Source organism: Rhinopithecus roxellana, chromosome 5, assembly GCF_007565055.1.
Source record: "Rhinopithecus roxellana isolate Shanxi Qingling chromosome 5, ASM756505v1, whole genome shotgun sequence".
NCBI classification, from domain to species: Eukaryota; Metazoa; Chordata; class Mammalia; order Primates; family Cercopithecidae; genus Rhinopithecus; species Rhinopithecus roxellana.
The window spans coordinates 2681298-2703053 of NC_044553.1; positions in this window are offsets into that span (position 1 = coordinate 2681298).

Here is a 21756-nt window from a genome sequence, read left to right on the forward strand (position 1 = left end):
CTACTCCAGTGAAGACATGAATGACAAGAAAATGAAACAGGCTTATTGGGATACGAAGAAAGGTTTAGTGGTCTGGATAGAAGATCAAACCAGCCACCATATTCTTTTAAGCCAGAGCCTAATCCAGAGCAAGACTCTAACTACCTTCAATTCTTTGAGGGCTCAGAGAGGTGACAAACTTGCAGAAGAAAAGTTTGAAGCTAACACATGTTGGTTCCTGAGGATTAAGGTGAGAAGCCATTTCTATAACATTAAAAGTACAAGGTGAAGCAACAAGTGCTGATGTAGAAGCTGCAGCAAGTTATCCAGAAAATCTAGCTGAGATCATTGGTGAAGGTAGCTACACTTAACAATAGATTTCAACGTGGACAAAACAGGCTTCCATTGGAAGAAGGTGCGATCTAAGACTTTCATAACTAGAGAGGATGATCTAATTGGAGAATTCAATGCTTAGCCCTCAAAGCTTTAAAAGACAAGATGTCTTATTAAGGCTAATGCTGATGACTTTAAGTTGAAGCCAATGCTCTTGTACTATTCAAAAATCCTAAGGTTCTTAAGAATTATGCTAATATTACTCTGTTGTGATCCACAAATGGAACAATAAAGGCTAGATAGATGATAGCACATCTGCTCACAGTCTAATTTACTGAATAGTGTAGCACATCTGCTCACAGTATAATTTACTGAATAGTTTAAGCCCATTTTTGAAACTTACTTCTCAGAAAAAAAAAAGATTCTTTCAAAATATTATCGCTCATTGACAATGTACCTAGTCATCAAGTGCCTTGATGGAGGTGTTCAAAAAGATTAATATTTTCATGCTGACAAACACAACATCAATTCTGCAGACCATTAATCAAAAAGTAATTTTTGACTTTCCTTTTTTTGTTTTTTTCATTTTTTAAGAGACAGGATCTTGTTCTGTTGCCCAGGCTGGAGTGCAATACTGTCATCATAGCTCACTGCTGCCTCAACCTCCTGAGCTCAAGGCATTCATCTGTCTCAGCCTCCCAAGCAGCTGTGACTACAGAGATACACCACTACAGCCAGCTATTCTTTCAAGTTTTTAATTTGTTATAGAAATGGGGTCTCACTATTTTGCCCAGGCTGGTCTCAAACTTCTAGGCTCAAGTGATCCTCTGATTCTCGCTCCTCACTTCCCTATGTGCTGGGATTACAAGTGTGAGCCATTGTACCTGGCGTAATTTTGACTTTCAAGTCTTATTATTTAAGAAATAAATTTCATAAGGCTCTAGCTGCCATAGATAGTGATTCCTCTGATGTATCTAAGCAAAGTCAACTGAAAACCTTCTGGAAAGTATTTACCATCCTAGATGTCATTAAGAACATTTGTGATTTATGAGAGGAGGTGAAAATATCAACATTAAAAAAAGAGTTTGGAAAAATTTGATTTCAGTCCCATGAATGAATTTGAGGGATTAAAGGTTTCAGTGGAGAAAGTAATGGCAGATGAGGTGGAAATAGCAAGAGAATTAACATTAAAAGTGGAGCCCGAAGACGTGACTGAATAGCCAGGGTCTGATGATAAAACTTGAATGGATGAAGAATTGTTTATGTAGTTTTATATTTGATAAAGTACCAGCAGGTTTTGAGAGCATTGATCCAAATTTTGAAAGAAATTCTACTGTGGGTGAGTTTGAATAACTGGTTCAAGGTCCTAGATAACAAAAATATGTAGGTTTTAGAACTTGGTCCTAAGTATATGCCACAAAGCAGAGTCCACGTATTTCATCATGTTTGCCTTTGTTTCTGCTGTGAAATTCACATTACCATGGCTTCCCATCTTGCTGTGAGACTTTGCATAAAGGCTATCCCTACCTTCCTTTGCTTATCTCAGGAATCTCTGACTATAGCATTCCTTTTGCCTTCTCAGACTCTTCATTTAAGGTCTATATTGTGCCTACATTCTTGTCTCCTTACATTCTTGTCTCCCTACCTCTGCCACATGACTCCTGTTAGAGACATCTGCCAAACTATTCACCTATAGCTTATTATGCACATGGTACCTAGTAAAATATTTGGTCCAGAGGCTGGAGGTGGGCAAAGATTCCATAGCTAGCATTTTCTGCTACTTTCTGAGCTGTTCCCCATTTCAACCTGCTCTTCTGTTTTACCCTTAAAAATAAGTTTGGCTTGTATAAAACGTAACCTCATAAGAAGTCACAAAAATTATGGCTCAGAATGCTTGCACTTCACTTAGGAACATCTATTAACTGACCCTTCTGTTACGGTTGCTTATTTTTCTGGAGGTTAACACTTTTGAAAAAGCACATTAAAAAGAATTCTAAAATAATTTACCTTAGTATACAGGTACAAACAATAGTTTCATATCTAATTGCCTTAAGAGCTGAAGAGAGAAAATTCGACAAAATAAGGATTGTCATATTTGTTGCAGAAAATCTTTGTAGGTAAGTGGAATTACCTGTTAAAACTAGCATTTTCTTTTCTTGTCTTTCCCAAGAAATTCTTGGAGTATGCCCTTAGTGTAACTTTAATTTTCTCTTTGCCCTGACTTGATGGCTTGATTTACATAATTCATAATCCTGATTCATATATAAGCCATTCATTTGCTTTCTTCTCCAAAATCCAGATAACTTCCAAATGCAAAGATGGTACCAATGAGTGTGCACATGCTGACACCTAAAAGCAAACAGGAATTAATAATGTACACACATAAAGGATGTTTAATTTACGAAGTCAGACCTGCATTTGTAAGGTTGTGTGCCTACTGACATCCCTCTACTAATTTTTAATGAGATGGTGAGAAGTCTGGAAACTGTATTAGATTCCTGAGAACAGGAGTGCAAAAATAATATGGTGTGTGTTCAATTTAGAGCATGCTGTAGTCCCAGAAGGCTTACCCTGAAGTACAGTAGAAATGGAATACAGGATACATGTAAAAGAAGAAAACTGCATAGCAAAAGTGTTTCACAAGAGTAGATTTGAGTGATTTTTTTTCTAGACGCAAAATATTTATAATACTGATACCATGCAGTCACTAGAGCTTAATGTTTTAAAATACAGATAAATACAGAGTCTTGCATGAAGAGAAAACTGCTATTGTATTGTTCTTTAATAGTATTTTAGGGACTTCTTCAAAAAACTCCAGTTTGAAGAGCTACTTAAAATAGATCTCTAAAAATAGTAAGTAATAAAATAAAAATAAAATATGTACCTTTTGTATATTATACCTTGAAAAATCACCTGCATATTCTCATCTGGGAGAAACCATTTATAAAAATATTTGTGTTTTCTTTAATTTGTACTACAGAAATATGTTTACCTGTTAAAAGTGCACATAAAGTAAAAAGTGAATTATATACATATATGTACAATTTTATTTTAACATTTAACTATACAGAAATTATACAAATAAGTTATAAAATATATATATTTGCAACAGCATTGAATGCTTTTTGTATTAATTTAGTTAATCAGGCTAATAAGTGATCAAAATAATATTTTTTTAAAATTAAAATGATATATTGCAAATATTTTCTAGGCCTACTGTTATTAAAGCAATTAGAAGTTTATTTTTTTCCAGTCAAAATTTGCAGATTGTCTTACAACACTCTCAATTCAGAACACTTTTGCCATCCCAAAGATGTTTTCTACCTCCTCAGAAGAAATCCACTTTTGTATGTTCTTGCTGCCTTTGAACTCTTTAATGACCAATTAAGTACAAGAGATACTTTTGTGTGGAGATTTGGAGAGTGGAAGTAAAGCAGTAGTTATTGGTTTTATGCTTAGAAGGTTGAAACAGGTGCTTTTGCAGCTCTTATGTGTGGCACTTACCTGCTGGCTAATTTGGTCTGGGGCAGAAGCCAGGCCTGCAATTACTCCACCTTGCCCTAGTGAATCTTTGCTGACTGGGTTTGAGATGTGCTCAACACTGTGATGAAAGGTGACAGCTTTTCTTGCAGGACACCTAAGGGTTCTAGTCCATCTTTATGATTTCCAGCCAGCTATGTTCACAGATTCCAGATTATGATCGTGTGTTTAAATTTATTCTTGCTCTATGCACTTTACATTCATCTTTCTTTCTCAATGGTCACCATGTGGACCTCAAGCTCTAACAATGGAAGCAAAGATAGCAGTCGTATAGTGTTTAACAAACACCTGTAATGGCTAGCGTCTTTGTTTTCTGCTTGAACCCTGATACAGTCATTACCATCATCAGAAATAATTTCTAACACTAAAATAAAATAAATTTAATCTAACAACATAAGAAGTAAAAGCAAGATCCACAAAAATCTTTTAAAAAGTTTTGTTTATAGCAATCTTTATTTCTTGACATCCTTATTCAAAGATTTCAGATAACTAAAATATACCAATAATTAAGCTATTGTTTCTTAGCTTCAAATCTACCCTTCTTTGTGATTCTGGAGTTAGAGTTCTACAATTCTCCCCTTCATTGACTAGAATTCTACTGGAGTCTACAAATTAGGAGCATGAAAGGGACACTCCATGAGGAAGAGAGAGTATTTGCTTTTTCCTGTTTGTTTTCTATTCTTGTTAGAGCCTCCCTACCAATGCTCTGCTCTGGCAGGAACAGTTGGTTACAGTAGCCAGCTTCTTTAGTTAATTCTAAAGCCAGTTTACCAAAACCCCTTATGAAGGCCAGTCAACCAGCCCTACCCCTCCCCAGAAGTCTGAGCCCTTATTCTATGGGCCTCTCCTTTTATCATCTGAGGCACTAAAAAGGAAAAAAATAATCCCTCCTTAGAATGCTAAGTACCTCTGTCTTGTGGAGTCTTTCATATGTGCTTCTGTCTGCTCCCCTCAAACTGTCATATTATTTCACCGAATCCTAGAGATGGCCTGTTTCTTGTGTGAGTGTTTTATTTTTTATTTTTGGTATTCCAACTCCTGTTTAACTAGCTCTGTGTATTAAATTATGTCTGTTAAAAATAACCAGAGTTCTTTCTGAATTCCTGACTTCATCCTAAATGATATGAGACAATCACAAATTCTTTTCACTAAAGCATTTTATTTTTTTTTTTTTTTTTTTTTTTTTTTTTTTTTTTTTTTTTTTTTTTTTTTTTTTTTTTTTTTTTTTTTAATTATACTTTAAGTTCTAGGGTACATGTGCATAACGTGCAGGTTTGTTACATATGTATACTTATGCCATGTTGGTGTGCTGCACCCATCAACTCGTCAGCACCCATCAATTCATCATTTATATCATGTATAACTCCCCAATGCAATCCCTCCCTCCTCCCCCCTCCCCATGATAGACCCCAGTGTGTGATGTTCCCCTTCCCGAGTCCAAGTGATCTCATTGTTCAGTTCCCACCTATGAGTGAGAACATGCGGTGTTTGGTTTTCTCTTCTTGTGATAGTTTGCTAAGAATGATGGTTTCCAGCTGCATCCATGTCCCTACAAAGGACGCAAACTCATCCTTTTTTATGGCTGCATAGTATTCCATGGTGTATATGTGCCACATTTTCTTAATCCAGTCTGTCACAGATGGACATTTGGGTTGATTCCAAGTCTTTGCTATTGTGAATAGTGCCGCAATAAACATACGTGTGCATGTGTCTTTGTAGTAGACTAATTTATAATCCTTTGGGTATATACCCAGTAGTGGGATGGCTGGGTCATATGGTACATCTAGTTCTAGATCCTTGAGGAATTGCCATACTGTTTTCCATAATGGTTGAACTAGTTTACAATCCCACCAACAGTGTAAAAGTGTTCCTATTTCTCCACATCCTCTCCAACACCTGTTGTTTCCTGACTTCTTAATGATTGCCATTCTAACTGGTGTGAGATGGTATCTCATTGTGGTTTTGATTTGCATTTCTCTGATGGCCAGTGATGATGAGCATTTTTTCATGTGTCTGTTGGCTGTATGAATATCTTCTTTTGAGAAATGTCTGTTCATATCCTTTCCCCACTTTTTGATGGGGTTGTTTGTTTTTTTCTCGTATATTTGTTTGAGTTCTTTGTAGATTCTGGATATTAGCCCTTTGTCAGATGAGTAGGTTGCAAAAATTTTCTCCCATTCTGTAGGTTGCCTGTTCACTCTGATGGTAGTTTCTTTTGCTGTGCAAAAGCTCTTTAGTTTAATTAGATCCCATTTGTCAATTTTGGCTTTTGCTGCCGTTGCTTTTGGTGTTTTAGACATGAAGTCCTTGCCCATGCCTATGTCCTGAATGGTACTACCTAGATTTTCTTCTAGGGTTTTGATGGTATTAGGTCTAACATTTAAGTCTCTAATCCATCTTGAATTAATCTTCGTATAAGGGGTAAGGAAAGGATCCAGTTTCAGCTTTCTACTTATGGCTAGCCAATTTTCCCAGCACCATTTATTAAATAGGGAATCCTTTCCCCATTTCTTGTTTCTCTCAGGTTTGTCAAAGATCAGATGGCTGTAGATGTGCGGTATTATTTCTGAGGACTCTGTTCTGTTCCATTGGTCTATATCTCTGTTTTGGTACCAGTACCATGCTGTTTTGGTTACTGTAGCCTTGTAGTATAGTTTGAAGTCAGGTAGCGTGACGCCTCCAGCTTTGTCCTTTTGACTTAGGATTGTCTTGGCAATGCGGGCTCTTTTTTGGTTCCATATGAACTTTAAAGCAGTTTTTTCCAATTCTGTGAAGAAAGTCATTGGTAGCTTGATGGGGATGGCATTGAATCTATAAATAACCTTGGGGAGTATGGCCATTTTCACGATATTGATTCTTCCTATCCATGAGCATGGTATGTTCTTCCATTTGTTTGTGTCCTCTTTGATTTCACTGAGCAGTGGTTTGTAGTTCTCCTTGAAGAGGTCCTTTACATCCCTTGTAAGCTGGATTCCTAGGTATTTTATTCTCTTTGAGGCAATTGTGAATGGAAGTTCATTCCTGATTTGGCTCTCTGCTTGTCTGTTGCTGGTGTATAAGAATGCTTGTGATTTTTGCACATTAATTTTGTATCCTGAGACTTTGCTGAAGTTGCTTATCAGCTTAAGGAGATTTTGGGCTGAGACGATGGGGTTTTCTAAATATACAATCATGTCATCTGCAAACAGGGACAATTTGACTTCTTCTTTTCCTAACTGGATACCCTTGATTTCTTTCTCTTGCCTGATTGCCCTAGCCAGAACTTCCAACACTATGTTGAATAGGAGTGGTGAGAGAGGGCATCCCTGTCTTGTGCCAGTTTTCAAAGGGAATTTTTCCAGTTTTTGCCCATTCAGTATGATATTAGCTGTGGGTTTGTCATAAATAGCTCTTATTATTTTGAGGTACGTTCCATCAATACCGAATTTATTGAGCGTTTTTAGCATGAAGGGCTGTTGAATTTTGTCAAAAGCCTTTTCTGCATCTATTGAGACAATCATGTGGTTCTTGTCTTTGGTTCTGTTTATATGCTGGATTACGTTTATTGATTTGCGAATGTTGAACCAGCCTTGCATCCCAGGGATGAAGCCCACTTGATCATGGTGGATAAGCTTTTTGATGTGCTGCTGAATCCGGTTTGCCAATATTTTATTGAGGATTTTTGCATCGATGTTCATCAGGGATATTGGTCTAAAATTCTCTTTTTTTGTTGTGTCTCTGCCAGGCTTTGGTATCAGGATGATGTTGGCCTCATAAAATGAGTTAGGGAGGATTCCCTCTTTTTCTATTGATTGGAATAGTTTCAGAAGGAATGGTACCAGCTCCTCCTTGTACCTCTGGTAGAATTCAGCTGTGAATCCATCTGGTCCTGGACTTTTTTTGGTGGGTAGGCTATTAATTGTTGCCTCAATTTCAGAGCCTGCTATTGGTCTATTCAGGGATTCAACTTCTTCCTGGTTTAGCCTTGGGAGAGTGTAAGTGTCCAGGAAATTATCCATTTCTTCTAGATTTTCTAGTTGATTTGCGTAGAGGCGTTTATAGTATTCTCTGATGGTAGTTTGTATTTCTGTGGGGTCAGTGGTGATATCCCCTTTATCATTTTTTATTGCATCTATTTGATTCCTCTCTCTTTTTTTCTTTATTAGCCTTGCTAGCGGTCTGTCAATTTTGTTGATCTTTTCAAAAAACCAACTCCTGGATTCATTGATTTTTTGGAGGGTTTTTTGTGTCTCTATCTCCTTCAGTTCTGCTCTGATCTTAGTTATTTCTTGCCTTCTGCTAGCTTTTGAATGTGATTGCTCTTGCCTCTCTAGTTCTTTTAATTGTGATGTTAGAGTGTCAATTTTAGATCTTTCCTGCTTTCTCTTGTGGGCATTTAGTGCTATAAATTTCCCTCTACACACTGCTTTAAATGTGTCCCAGAGATTCTGGTATGTTGTATCTTTGTTCTCATTGGTTTCAAAGAACATCTTTATTTCCGCTTTCATTTCGTTATGTACCCAGTAGTCATTCAGGAGCAGGTTGTTCAGTTTCCATGTAGTTGAGCGGTTTTGATTGAGTTTCTTAGTCCTGAGTTCTAGTTTGATTGCACTGTGGTCTGAGAGACAGTTTGTTATAATTTCTGTTCTTTTACATTTGCTGAGGAGTACTTTACTTCCAATTATGTGGTCAATTTTGGAATAAGTGCGATGTGGTGCTGAGAAGAATGTATATTCTGTTGATTTGGGGTGGAGAGTTCTATAGATGTCTATTAGGTCCGCTTGGTGCAGAGATGAGTTCAATTCCTGGATATCCTTGTTAACTTTCTGTCTCGTTGATCTGTCTAATGTTGACAGCGGAGTGTTGAAGTCTCCCATTATTATTGTATGGGAGTCTAAGTCTCTTTGTAAGTCTCTAAGGACTTGCTTTATGAATCTGGGTGCTCCTGTATTGGGTGCATATATATTTAGGAGAGTTAGCTCTTCCTGTTGAATTGATCCCTTTACCATTATGTAATGGCCTTCTTTGTCTCTTTTGATCTTTGATGGTTTAAAGTCTGTTTTATCAGAGACTAGGATTGCAACCCCTGCTTTTTTTTGTTCTCCATTTGCTTGGTAGATCTTCCTCCATCCCTTTATTTTGAGCCTATGTATGTCTCTGCATGTGAGATGGGTCTCCTGAATACAGCAGACTGATGGGTCTTGACTCTTTATCCAGTTTGCCAGTCTGTGTCTTTTAATTGGAGCATTTAGTCCATTAACATTTAAGGTTAATATTGTTATGTGTGAACTTGATCCTGCCATTATGATATTAACTGGTTATTTTGCTCGTTAGTTGATGCAGTTTCTTCCTAGCCTCGATGGTCTTTACATTTTGCCAAGTTTTTGCGATGGCTGGTACCGGTTGTTCCTTTCCATGTTTAGGGCTTCCTTCAGGGTCTCTTGTAAGGCAGGCCTGGTGGTGACAAAATCTCTAAGCATTTGCTTATCTGTAAAGGATTTTATTTCTCCTTCACTTATGAAACTTAGTTTGGCTGGATATGAAATTCTGGGTTTAAAATTCTTTTCTTTAAGAACGTTGAATATTGGCCCCCACTCTCTTCTGGCTTGTAGAGTTTCTGCCGAGAGATCTGCTGTTAGTCTGATGGGCTTTCCTTTGTGGGTGACCCGACCTTTCTCTCTGGCTGCCCTTAAGATTTTTTCCTTCATTTCAACTTTGGTGAATCTGGCAATTATGTGTCTTGGAGTTGCTCTTCTGGAGGAGTATCTTTGTGGCGTTCTCTGTATTTCCTGAATTTGAATGTTGGCCTGCCCTACTAGGTTGGGGAAGTTCTCCTGGATGATATCCTGAAGAGTGTTTTCCAACTTGGTTCCATTTTCCCCCTCACTTTCAGGCACCCCAATCAGACGTAGATTTGGTCTTTTTACGTAATCCCATACTTCTTGCAGGCTTTGCTCATTTCTTTTTCTTCTTTTTTCTTTTGGTTTCTCTTCTCGCTTCATTTCATTCATTTGATCTTCAATCGCTGATACTCTTTCTTCCAGTTGATCGAGTCGGTTACTGAAGCTTGTGCATTTGTCACGTATTTCTCGTGTCATGGTTTTCATCTCTGTCATTTCGTTTATGATCTTCTCTGCATTAATGAGTCTAGCTGTCAATTCTTCCACTCTTTTTTCAAGATTTTTAGTTTCTTTGCGCTGGGTACGTAATTCCTCCTTTAGCTCTGATAAGTTTGATGGACTGAAGCCTTCTTCTCTCCTCTCGTCCAAGTCATTCTCTGACCAGCTTTGATCCGTTGCTGGTGATGGGCTGCGCTCCTTTGCAGGGGGAGATGCGCTCTTATTTTTTGAATTTCCAGCTTTTCTGCCCTGCTTCTTCCCCATCTTTGTGGTTTTATCTGTCTCTGGTCTTTGATGGTGGTGACGAACTGATGGGGTTTTGGTATAGGTGTCCTTCCTGTTTGATAGTTTTCCTTCTGACAGTCAGAAGGACTCTCTGTTGGTCTGTTGGAGATTGCTTAAGGTCCACTCCAGACCCTGTTTGCCTGGGTATCAGCAGCAGAGGTTGCCGAAGATAGAATATTGCTGAACAGCGAGTGTACCTGTCTGATTCTTCCTTTGGAAGTGTCCTCTCAGGGGTGTACTCCACCCTGTGAGGTGTGGGGTGTCAGACTGCCCCTAGTGGGGGATTTCTCCCAGCTAGGCTACTCAGGGGTCAGGGACACACCTGAGCAGGCAGTCTGTCCGTTCTCAGATCTCAACCTCCGCGTTGGGAGATCCGCGGCTCTCCCCAAAGCTGTCAGACAGAGTCGTTCGCGTCTGCACCGGCTCCCGCTACTTCCCCTGTTGGTCTTCAGCTGTGCGCTGTCCCCAGAGGTGGAGACTACAGAGACAGGCAGGCTTCCTTGAGCTGCTGTGAGCTCCACCCAGTTCGAGCTTCCCAGCGGCTTTGTTTACCTACTTAAGCCTCAGCAATGGCGGGCGCCCCTCCCCCAGCCTCGCTGCTGCCTTGCGGATAGATCGCGGCAGACTGCTGTGTTAGCAGTGAGGGAGGCTCCGTGGGCGTGGGACCCTCCCGGCCAGGTGTGGGATATATTCTCCTGGAATGCCTGTATGCTTACAGCGCAGTATTGGGGTGGGAGTTACCCGATTTTCCAGGTGTTGTGTGTCTCAGTTCCCCTGGCTAGGAAAACGGATCCCCTTCCCCCTTGCGCTTCCAGGTGAGGCGATGCCTCGCCCTGCTTCAGCTCTCGCTGGTCAGGCTGCAGCAGCTGACCAGCACCGATTGTCCGGCACTCCCTAGTGAGATGACCCCAGTACCTCAGTTGAAAATGCAGAAATCACCGGTCTTCTGTGTCGCTCGCGCTGGGAGTTGGAGACTGGAGTTGTTCCTATTCGGCCATCTTGCTCCGCCCCCGAGATAGTGGCTTTCACTAAAGCATTTTAAACACTAACTTCATTTATCAGTTTATGAAATTGTAAAGGACAAGCTAAAACTGATTGTGTGGATTTTATATGAAAAATCAAACTAACTGTGTGACCTTTAGTTAGTTAACAAAAACATGAAATACGGGGTGGAAGCATAGCAGATTATTTTTGCTATGTTGTGTGTGAGCATATAATATGCAGCTGAAGACTTTAATACTGAAATTTCTTTCCAGATTCCGTTGTCAGTATCCGTAAATGTGTCAACTTCTGGTTTAATATATGATTCATTTTTAAATGTCTCAGTTGCCCTTTGTTCCGTTAGCATTAATATATCTTTTTGTATATTTTTGTTTTACTTTTTCTGCACAATAATTGAGTATTCAATTGGAAAAGCTTTCTTTGAGCTTTTCTTATGCCTAAAGAAGTAAATTATCACATACAATATATGAAGGAGGAGTTAGATGAAAATAACTTTTCAAAATAACTTTCTACTGAAAACATTATTCAAAGGCACACATAATTTTCATGGAACTTTTAAATTTTATACTTCCAAGAAGTATAATATTCTTCCAAGAATATTTACCTTGTCTGAGCCAATTGCTCTATTTGGACTTGCTATAACAGATTTTTTTTTCACATGAACAATTCATATTTCATCACTTTATCAAAGTGTTATTTTAGGAGTAGTTGCATCTGAACTTTATCAAGTAACTTATTGGAATATCTAGGTGTCACATGCAATCTCTGGGATGTTTTTGAATCAGACAGTGGCTGAAATAGATGCATTCTCTTCTGGATTTTATATGTATTTATTGACTATTAACGTTACTTAAAGAAACACAAGCCCCTTCAGGGCTTCTATGTGTGTTTATTTATGTGTGTCTGTGAAGGAAAAAGCAAACATTAAAGTAGACGGTAGGAGTAGAACTGTGGCATTCAGATGTGAAGGGAAAATGTCAGTTTACCTCAGGCCCTGAAAAACAATGTATTTGAAAAGTTCAGACATGCCATATTAAAAAGTGGTGATCTTTAAATGGGTAAGAATATTAATAATGGGTGTGTATTTAATTATAACTCCTTTCTCCTTGGTAATTAAGTTTTGGACTTTGGTTCATAAGTGGTCCAATATTTTACAAATCAAACACTTTTAATCATGAATCTTGCTTCCTGGATTATACGTATGTCTAAAGACTTAAAAATAATATCTCAAAAGAAGTCTTAAAGACCGAAAGTCACTTTTTAAGTGACTTTTTTAAGCCTTCAAGGTAAAAGGTAACAATTTTAAATAACAGGATTCAGAGAATAATCATGGACCAGTTGTGCCTAGAGTTAGTAGTTTCAAATGTTTGACACTCCATATGCCCCAGATTTATATATTTATTTTCCGAATCAGTCTGTGTGTGTGTGTTTGTGTGTGTGTGTGTGTGTGTGTGTATGAATGAGAGACAGAGACAATATCTACTGACAGCTCCAGCACTACGTGGTCATTTATCTCCTATAATTCTATATTGAGAGAATCTTTTACCTGTAACTTTTATATCAATTTTCATTGAGTACCTGTGATTGCATTCATTTGAATCAAGTGGTTTTCTCTTAAACCAATCACTCTAAATGGGGGAAAAAGTTTGGCTAAGTCTGTATTATGTACCAACCCTAAAGTCAAATTACATGTAACCATCTATATTAACTTTTCTGATGGTACAAGGATCTGTATGATTTCTATCACCTTGAGATGTAGTATGCGATACTTAGTTTCATATTACTCTGAGAGGGTGGGAAAGAAAAATAATTAGAAATATTTGCCTTTTATTTTAAGACATTAAGTCATTTATTTCATTTAATATGAATTCTCAAAATTCTATTGCTTTTCCCCAAGTTTTAAGGTCTCATATAATAAAATTACTAACTCTGTGAAGGTGAGATAGTTCCGTTTAATGTTTTCATTTAAATAACATTTTATATTTTTTTAAAAGTACATGAGCTGATAAAGTATATGACTTCTCATGCCTATTATTCTGTTTTATGAATGTTATTGAAAACATCTGTACTATACTTTAATACAGCCATGCTAACACTGTAACATATGATTCAGAACCTCACATGATCTGGATGGTCTCATTCATAACGTATTCATTTGGAAATATTTCACATGAGGAAAGCTGAACTTCTCCTAAGTGATCTGTAAGAGTCATTTGAAATTTAGCTATTCCACAAAGATTTTCAACCACTGTAGTTAGAAAAATAATTGCCTAACTCTAAATTTCTTCAGCATATATCATATGAACCATTGATTTATTTCTTAACATTAATAATTTTATCATTGATTTCTGTGGAGTCAAATTTAGTAGCCTGCTTTATATTGTAGACTTTAAAAAAAAAAAAAAAAAAAACAAAGAAAGAAAACAACAAACAACAACAACAAAAGAATGTGTGTGTTTGTTAAGCACTGGCCATGGTAGGGTCTAACATATATTGGTCTAATACTGATGATTTCTACTGGCCTTTCATGTGGAGTATACTGCAGCAGAGCTACATGCATAACTCAATGTCACCACCCTGGTCTACTCCATGATAAGGTGTCATCTGTTGGCGCCTGAATATGTTCAGGAAAGTTGTCATATTGTTTCCATAGGAAATTCTTATGATTCCAAAGGCAATCCACAGCTTACCTTAATAATTTGTCATTCATAGAGAAGAATAATTACAAAAGCACTTATTTTTGGAAGATGTCACAAAGATGTTCCTGAATAATACAGTTCACTAAACAGACAGTGCTTCCTTAGGCAGGACACTTTGGAGTTCATCCCTAAGATTATGGAATATTAATTTCATAATCTTAAGACTCCTTAATATTTTTTTCCAATATTTTTTACCGGACTCTTCCCTCTTCATATTTAAGAATGGCTAAACATCAGATTCCTTAGGTGCCAAGTACTTGTTGGAAAAATTGTGGGAGGAGACTTCTGTGTCCCAGAGGAAGTTGTTTTAATTGTTATATTTGTCAACACTTTTCAAGAATTTCATGTTCCAATTCAGAACTGTATAAGTAGATTTGCATTCTAAATTTATCTGCAAAATTTTAAATGCCATTGTTCATAGATTTCACAGTTGTAAAGTTCAGTAAAAATAGTCATTGTGAAATTGAACTTTGTGATAGTTTTACTGAAATCTGTTTCATATTTTGTTATATATGCAAGGGAAATTGAAACTTTTCCTTACAAAAGGCATATTTTCCTTATTATGTTTATTTTAGAATGAGATTTTGCATACATACCTACAAAAATGCATTTATAAATTTCTAACCCATGATATTTAAATGCAAAATACAAAGTATTCAATATATTTTTCTATTGTAATGATTTAAATAAATAATATTTCAATGTGTAATTAAAAATAATCCTATCCTAAATTGGTACTTTTACAAATTTGTTAACTTTCAAGAAGTGTTGCTATATGTTTCACATGATATTAGACTTAGAAAACATAAATAACCTATAACATTTAATCAAATGCCTGAACTAGCAGAATACAATCAGCTACTAGAAAATTGGTTATGTTCCTTTCAGCATTGCAAGGAAAACACTCCCAAATCTGACCCTTGGAAACGTTGTCAGAGATTTACTTCAAATCAGTGCCTAACAAAAGGATTTCTCTTTGCAAATGTTAAATCCCAACTCATTTCCTTCTGAATCCACCAGCTCCACAGCTTTTCCTCTCTCTCAAACTCAATGGCAGGATTGTGAAAGCAAACAGCTGTCCCTCCATTTTTTTTTTTTCATTACATGCTCCAGACTGTCACTAGCTCTTATAAATTCAGATTGAACTGAACAGTCTGAAGAAGTTCAGTTCAGGGTCAAGCTCCTTGAAATAGCATGAAATTGTTGCTGGAAACAAAGGGTTTAATCTTTGTGCCAAGGGTCATAAAACAGGATCATCTGGTCTTTCAACCATTACTCTTCTACTGCAGCTAGTTCCTGGACTATTTATAACTTTCACTGATTGAAAGAAGAAACTGTCAGTGCTTAAGAGAAGGGGAAAATGCCGTAAAAGTGACTTGGACTTGATTTACTGAAGTTCTGCTTCACTGACATATTCAATAAATTGCAATTAGTTTTCGCAGACTTAATATTCAAAAATCCATGGTTACTGTACTGTGCTTGGAAGATTCAGTCATGTAAACAAGGGCAATATATTGATGCACATGTGCTACGTATTTTAGTGACATTACTTCTGTTTGATTTGATGTTCTCTTTGCCCAGCATTCTTTCAGCTATTCTAAAAATAATTCACAACCCAAAAATCATTTTATCCCAGCATCAGGTAGAAAAGAAACAGAATTTATGGTTAAAGAGAACTAAGAAGATATTATGAAACTAAATTATACTACAATTGTTTTTGTAAAGCTCTTTATGAATGGTGAGAAATAATTATCTATTCATTAAACAAGCATTTTTGAGGTAGTGGTTAAAACTTTCTGTTTTCAAATAAAACAATGCAAAAATAATTTTATTTTTTGACATAAGTATGAGAAAATAAGATACATAACAGAAAGAAAGAAGATATACAGAATCAGTCTAGGTGCTGGTAACATTTTTTGTTATACTCTATCATTTGTCATTTTGTCTGAATTTCTCTTATGCTAAGAGCTAGAATATTAGGGTGAAAGTCATATGGTTTTTTTTTTTAGTTTGAGGTTACTTTAGGATATATCTTTTAGAGAAATACTTATTTTGGAACTTATCCTTAATTTTAACAATTCAGGTTATATGTGAAACACATACACACACACAGAATTATAGGATTTCACATGACTAGCAACTGATGTTCTGTTTCTGGTTTGAACTGTGTCTACATTTCTTTTAGAAACCCATATAGAAGGAGTATTTATTACTTTCTATTTGCCTGAAGTCATATACTCAATGTTTTCTGTCTTATTTTTCTTATGTAACTTATTATTTTATCTTAATTGTGTGCAGAAAATAAACGTAATCAGGCATGATTTCTCATGAACATAAGAAAGGGATAATCTCTACCCAGTAAAAATTTTAGTTGTAAATTACTTGGAACCACTCCATATTCTATTATTTCTTCTCATATGTGAATTCTCAGAGTCATCAAAGTTTTTACTAAAGATATAGTCAATTTACTTCTAGAAACAAAAGCATGCTTTCTAACAGGTTGTAACAGCAATACCGTTTTTTGAAGTTACAGGCACATTAGACAAATTGGGGTATTTAAATGGCCCTTGTAGTTTGTAATTTTCTTGTGGATGCATGTATTCACTTTTTGGAAAAATTTATTTGTTGTTGAATTGAAGTCTATCCTTCAAAAGAATGTTCAGAAGCTCTCTGATCTTATGAGGAAAGGTAAAATTGATAAGGTAAGAACAAAATAAAATATTCTATCTTAGAAAATTGCATACTTGAAAATGAAAAATCTCAATCAAAAGTAAAGTAAGTTGAATGTATTTTAATTAGGTTGTTACTTGCTTTAAAACATTTATTTTTATATTATTAAATTTACTTTAAATTACCTTTATTTTATATAACTATTTTTTTCTACACATTTTTTGTTTCATGTACAATATAGGACTGTAAATTCCTAGTATATCTAGATTGAACCTTAAGTCTAAAATCTTTAAATATTTACATATACTTCTTACCTGTCACTGAAATATATTTTTCTTTAACATGCAAGTACTACCCAATCTTTGGAAGTATGGAAGGCTACCAAAAATTATGTATGTTTTCTTCACAATATTTAGGTCACACTAAATATACTTTTGATAAACTGCTTTTTTCCTTGCTGATTTAGTATTTTTTACTTTTGCTAAGTAGAAATAGTTTAAAATACATATTCAGTTTCACAAATATTTTAAAAAATATAGTTGAATCAATGACATACTAAAATTTACTACATAGTAGTTGTTTTAAATTCCTTATACATTTTTTTTTCCAGAGGCAGTAATAACGTAACACATATTGAAAATGACTACCATTATTATACCTCACAGTCATTGGTATGAAACGTAAGGAAAAAGAAAAAACAGTTTTTGTACTCATGGAAATGGTATAACAAACTTAGGCTGACACACATTTTATCTATAGGTGCCTATTGATTTGACTTTAAAAATAATTATGTTCAAATAGTATTCACTGACTTCATGGGTGTTTTTTGCATTTATAACAATTTGTAATTTCTTCTATTTTCCTTCAGTAATATGCCTTTCTAGGATCTCATTTTGGGAATTATAGATTGGAATATTCATTGCTGAACTTTTTGCCACATAGTCTAATAAGATTATTTTATTCCTCTTTTCAACTCTGTTAGATAACAACTGTAACACAATTGTGACACACTTCTTTAAAAGTAAAAGTGATTGAAAATGCTAGGGTAATTACAGGTGCTACTGTCTTAAATATGTGAAAGTTCAATTTTATTTTCTTAACCTGACTCTAAACATTTCATTTCTTTACATTTAGTTCAGTAATGCAGACATTTCAAATATTGATACTTTAATAGTTCTATTGATTTTTTTGAAAATTCAGAAAGAATATGCCTTTCACCAAATCATAAAATTGCAAGTGAGTGGGTTTCAATCATCTCAAGATCACTAGATACATTCCGCTTAGCATCAAAGTATACATATTCAGAAAAGATTTATTTTATCCTTTGTGGAAGTGTTGGTAGTAAAAATAAGGATATGCTTACATTTTTTGTATGTTTTTATTCTTTAGCATTTCTGTTATTTTCCTTATTTTAACTGTGTTCTTTTTTGACATTCTGTTCTTATTCGTTTCTCATCAGGTTCATCTTTAAGAAAGAATATTTTTATAAAAGTGTGACTAAAAAATAAGGATAATTGAATTTAAGGAAAAGGAGTTTAGAAAACATGTCCAGTCTTAAGGTACCTAGTTATAACATATGCTTCTTTTTCTTTTTTAAATAAGACTAGTACGTGCCATAGTGAGAAGGGAGTATTTCTATAGGATGCTTATTGTAACTAAAAATTATTTTAAATAAAATTGTTTTGTTAAAGCAATCTTTAGATGTTTGATTTGCTGAAGAATGTATTATTATTACACTGTTACACACGTATGTGTATGTGCATACAAATTTATAGTATGAATCTAATGTAACAATATATAAAAAATTAGTGTTGCTTAAACAAAAATGTAGAAATAATTAAATGACAGAGGAATTACTGTACCAGAATGAAAAATGCACTATCAGGTTATAGAATTTAAATTTACATAGTATTTGCTAAATGTTGCTTCTTTTGATATCCCTTTAAAATTAGTAAGTTTGCAAATCTAGTACCCCTTTCAAAAACACATCATTGGAAACTTATTTTGAATTAATATAATTGATGAATTCATTCCATTTTTTCTGCATTAGGTGGTATACTGGTGCAGGGGCTGTGAAAAGTAGTAATAATTCATCTAGCCCTCACAATTATTACCATTAACAACAGAATTAAAGGAATAAGGGCCCCTTTTTAGAAAACATTGATTACTTCTGATTTCCTGGAAATATTATTTTCCTGAAGAAGTGACGGTCTATAAATTAAAATTTTCTATGTTCTATTTATAATAAATACTTATATGTATTTATACAGTTATGGTTTCTTATGTATTAGCTCACTATTACTATAAAAGGGGAATATAAAAATTTTTGGTAAAGGGAACTTCTGTAACAGAAGTTATCAGTGAATTTTTCCTTTCTGTAGTTTCTGTAGAATTGCTGACAACTCGTTGTACAGAGAATTTATGAAAACAAACTCTGATCTAGTTTCAATTGGACAAAGTAAATAACCTATGTTATAAGCTACTTGCTTAGTATGAATGAATGTTTATTTTTTGCTAGGACACTACATGCAAGTATTTGCATAAATTTTTCTTTTTTCATCTTAGGTTTTTTTAGCAATTAAAATATTTAGAACTAACCTGTACATATATTCAAATTAAATAAGTTGAAGAGTTTAACAATTAAATTGGAAGGTTTTATTTCCTGTTCTACAGATATTGAATATGCTATTTCTTTACAATTCTTTGAAAACTCAAATAGAATAATGCTGTCTATTCTTGGATCCTTGGTCCAAAGTATAGCTGCTTTGGGTCTCAAGTTATATTTATCACTTCCTCTGGGGTGCTCTCCCTGATTCCACACGTTAAATTTGGATAAATCTTGTAGGTTCTTCTCTAGTGTACTGTGCTTATTTTTTGGAGTTCTTATATTTTATGTTATGCTTTGCCATGACACAGAATGTACACATAATGTTCATAGCTGGATATCTTGTCCTTTTTGATATAAAAATGATAATAATTATAGCAATATTATGTTTTTTTTAGTGTATAAGCTATAATAACTATTACATTGAATTATGAGATTCTTCTTATTATTTGTGATAAAAGTTTAAAAATGAAGGTAAGTTTAAAATATCATAATGCTAATTAAGTTGAGCTTAATTATGTGTTATAAATTTCATAAAACATTAAGATTTGTATACTTTTAAGTACAATATAAAGATCAGTAAAAATGATGAGGGTGCTGAGATAAAAGAAATCAAAGATGCTGAAATAAAAGAAGTATTCCACAAATGTAGCAGTATTCATTTTCATTCTTTTATGGATTACTCATCATATAAAATACAGACATTGATAGATTCATATTTAAAACAAAAATTTTGGCCAGGAGTGGTCACTCACGCCTGTAATCCCAGCACTTTGGGAGGCTGAGGTGGGCAGATCACCTGAGGTCAGGAGTTCGAGATCAGCCTGATGAACATGGTGAAACCCCGTCTCTACTAAAAATACAAAAATTAGCCACATGTGGTGGTGGGCACCTGTAATCCCAGTTACTCGGGAGACTGAGGAAGGAGAATTGCTTCCACCCAGGAGGCAGAGTTTGCAGTGAGCCGAGTTCATGCCATTGCACTCCAAGCCTGGGCAAGAAAGCAAGCTCCATCTCAAAAAATAAATAATAATGATAATAATAATAAAATAAAACATAGAAATTTGATGACCCCTAAATTCAAGAGTGGCAAATACCCCTATGATATGCACATCTAAGACAAAATCCAACATGATAAACTACTCAGAAAGATTAGTATGTAAACCTATATTTAAAAAGTCTGAATTTTCAATAAAATAAAGCTCTGTGAAGAGATGCTAGGGATCCGAGATCTGACATTAAAGGATTACAGCAGTAAGTGAACAAGTTGACTGGCTCAAGACAAGTAAGCATAGGATGAGGGACATATATGTTTCTGATGTAATGTTAGGGATTAAAGGGTCACCCATCACAGAATCTTTTGCTTATAAGAACAAGCATATTGAATATATCAAAGAGACATCAAGTCAGTTATTAAGTCATATGAATATCTTTAACAATTGGGACTATCACTGTGGAGTATTATTATTGTATTGATTCTTATTATTATACAGTTCAGCAATAGCAGTCTCATTTTAGATACATTTAAACTGTAATACTTATATATGTGAAACAATTTTCGGAAATGCAATTGTCAAGATTTTTCCCTATGACCCCTGAGTCTCTCTGAAATCCACCTGTTTCTTTCTAATGTCTATCTGCAGCTAGATTTTCTGGGTTTTGTAGTCAGACTTCAACAGTTACTATGTGACATTAAACTCTCTACACTCAATTTAATTCTCTATAAAATAATGATCATAATAATGGTATCAATATCATAGGTTAGTGGTGAGTATTAAGTTCATTTATTTAAGTAAAGCTCTTAGAAGAACATCTGGCAAGTAGAAAATGAATTGTGTTTGTTATTATTTTCCCCATTGGCAGCACCTTGGTTTAAACTTGTAGATTTTATAAAGATTGTTTCAGTTGATGAGTACTTTGGACATGCTTGGCATGCATATAAACAAAAGGTTAGCAGTTGCAATTTTGAGTCTGAGATGGCACGTGTAACTTTTTTTTACTAGTAATAAGGGACATTTTTTAGCTTATTAATGGATTAATTTCTTGTTCAAATATATAGTGAAGAGCATATTAACAAAATCTATACACTAAATTTGTTGGTACTTTGAACACAACTTTATATCAAGTTTGGGGATACACATCAAATTTTCTTGCCGGGCACGGTGGCTCAAGCCTGTAATCTCAGCACTTTGGGAGGCCGAGACGGGCAGATCACAAGGTCAGGATATCGAGACCATCCTGGTGAACACTGTGAAACCCCGTCTCTACTAAAAAAAATACAAAAAACTAGCCGGGCGAGGTGGCGGGCACCTGTAGTCCCAGCTACCCGGGAGGCTGAGGCAGTAAACCTGGGAGGCAGAGCTTGCAGTGAGCTGAGATCCGGCCACTGCACTCCAGCCTAGGTGAAAGAGCGAGACTCCGTCTCAAAAGAAAAAAAAAAGAAAAAAAAAATTTCTTGAATGCCTAAAGTTTATTCACTAAGTGCTACTTACTTGTCAGCAGGAGAGGAACAATTTTGTCACGTGTTAAGACTGATCAACTTATA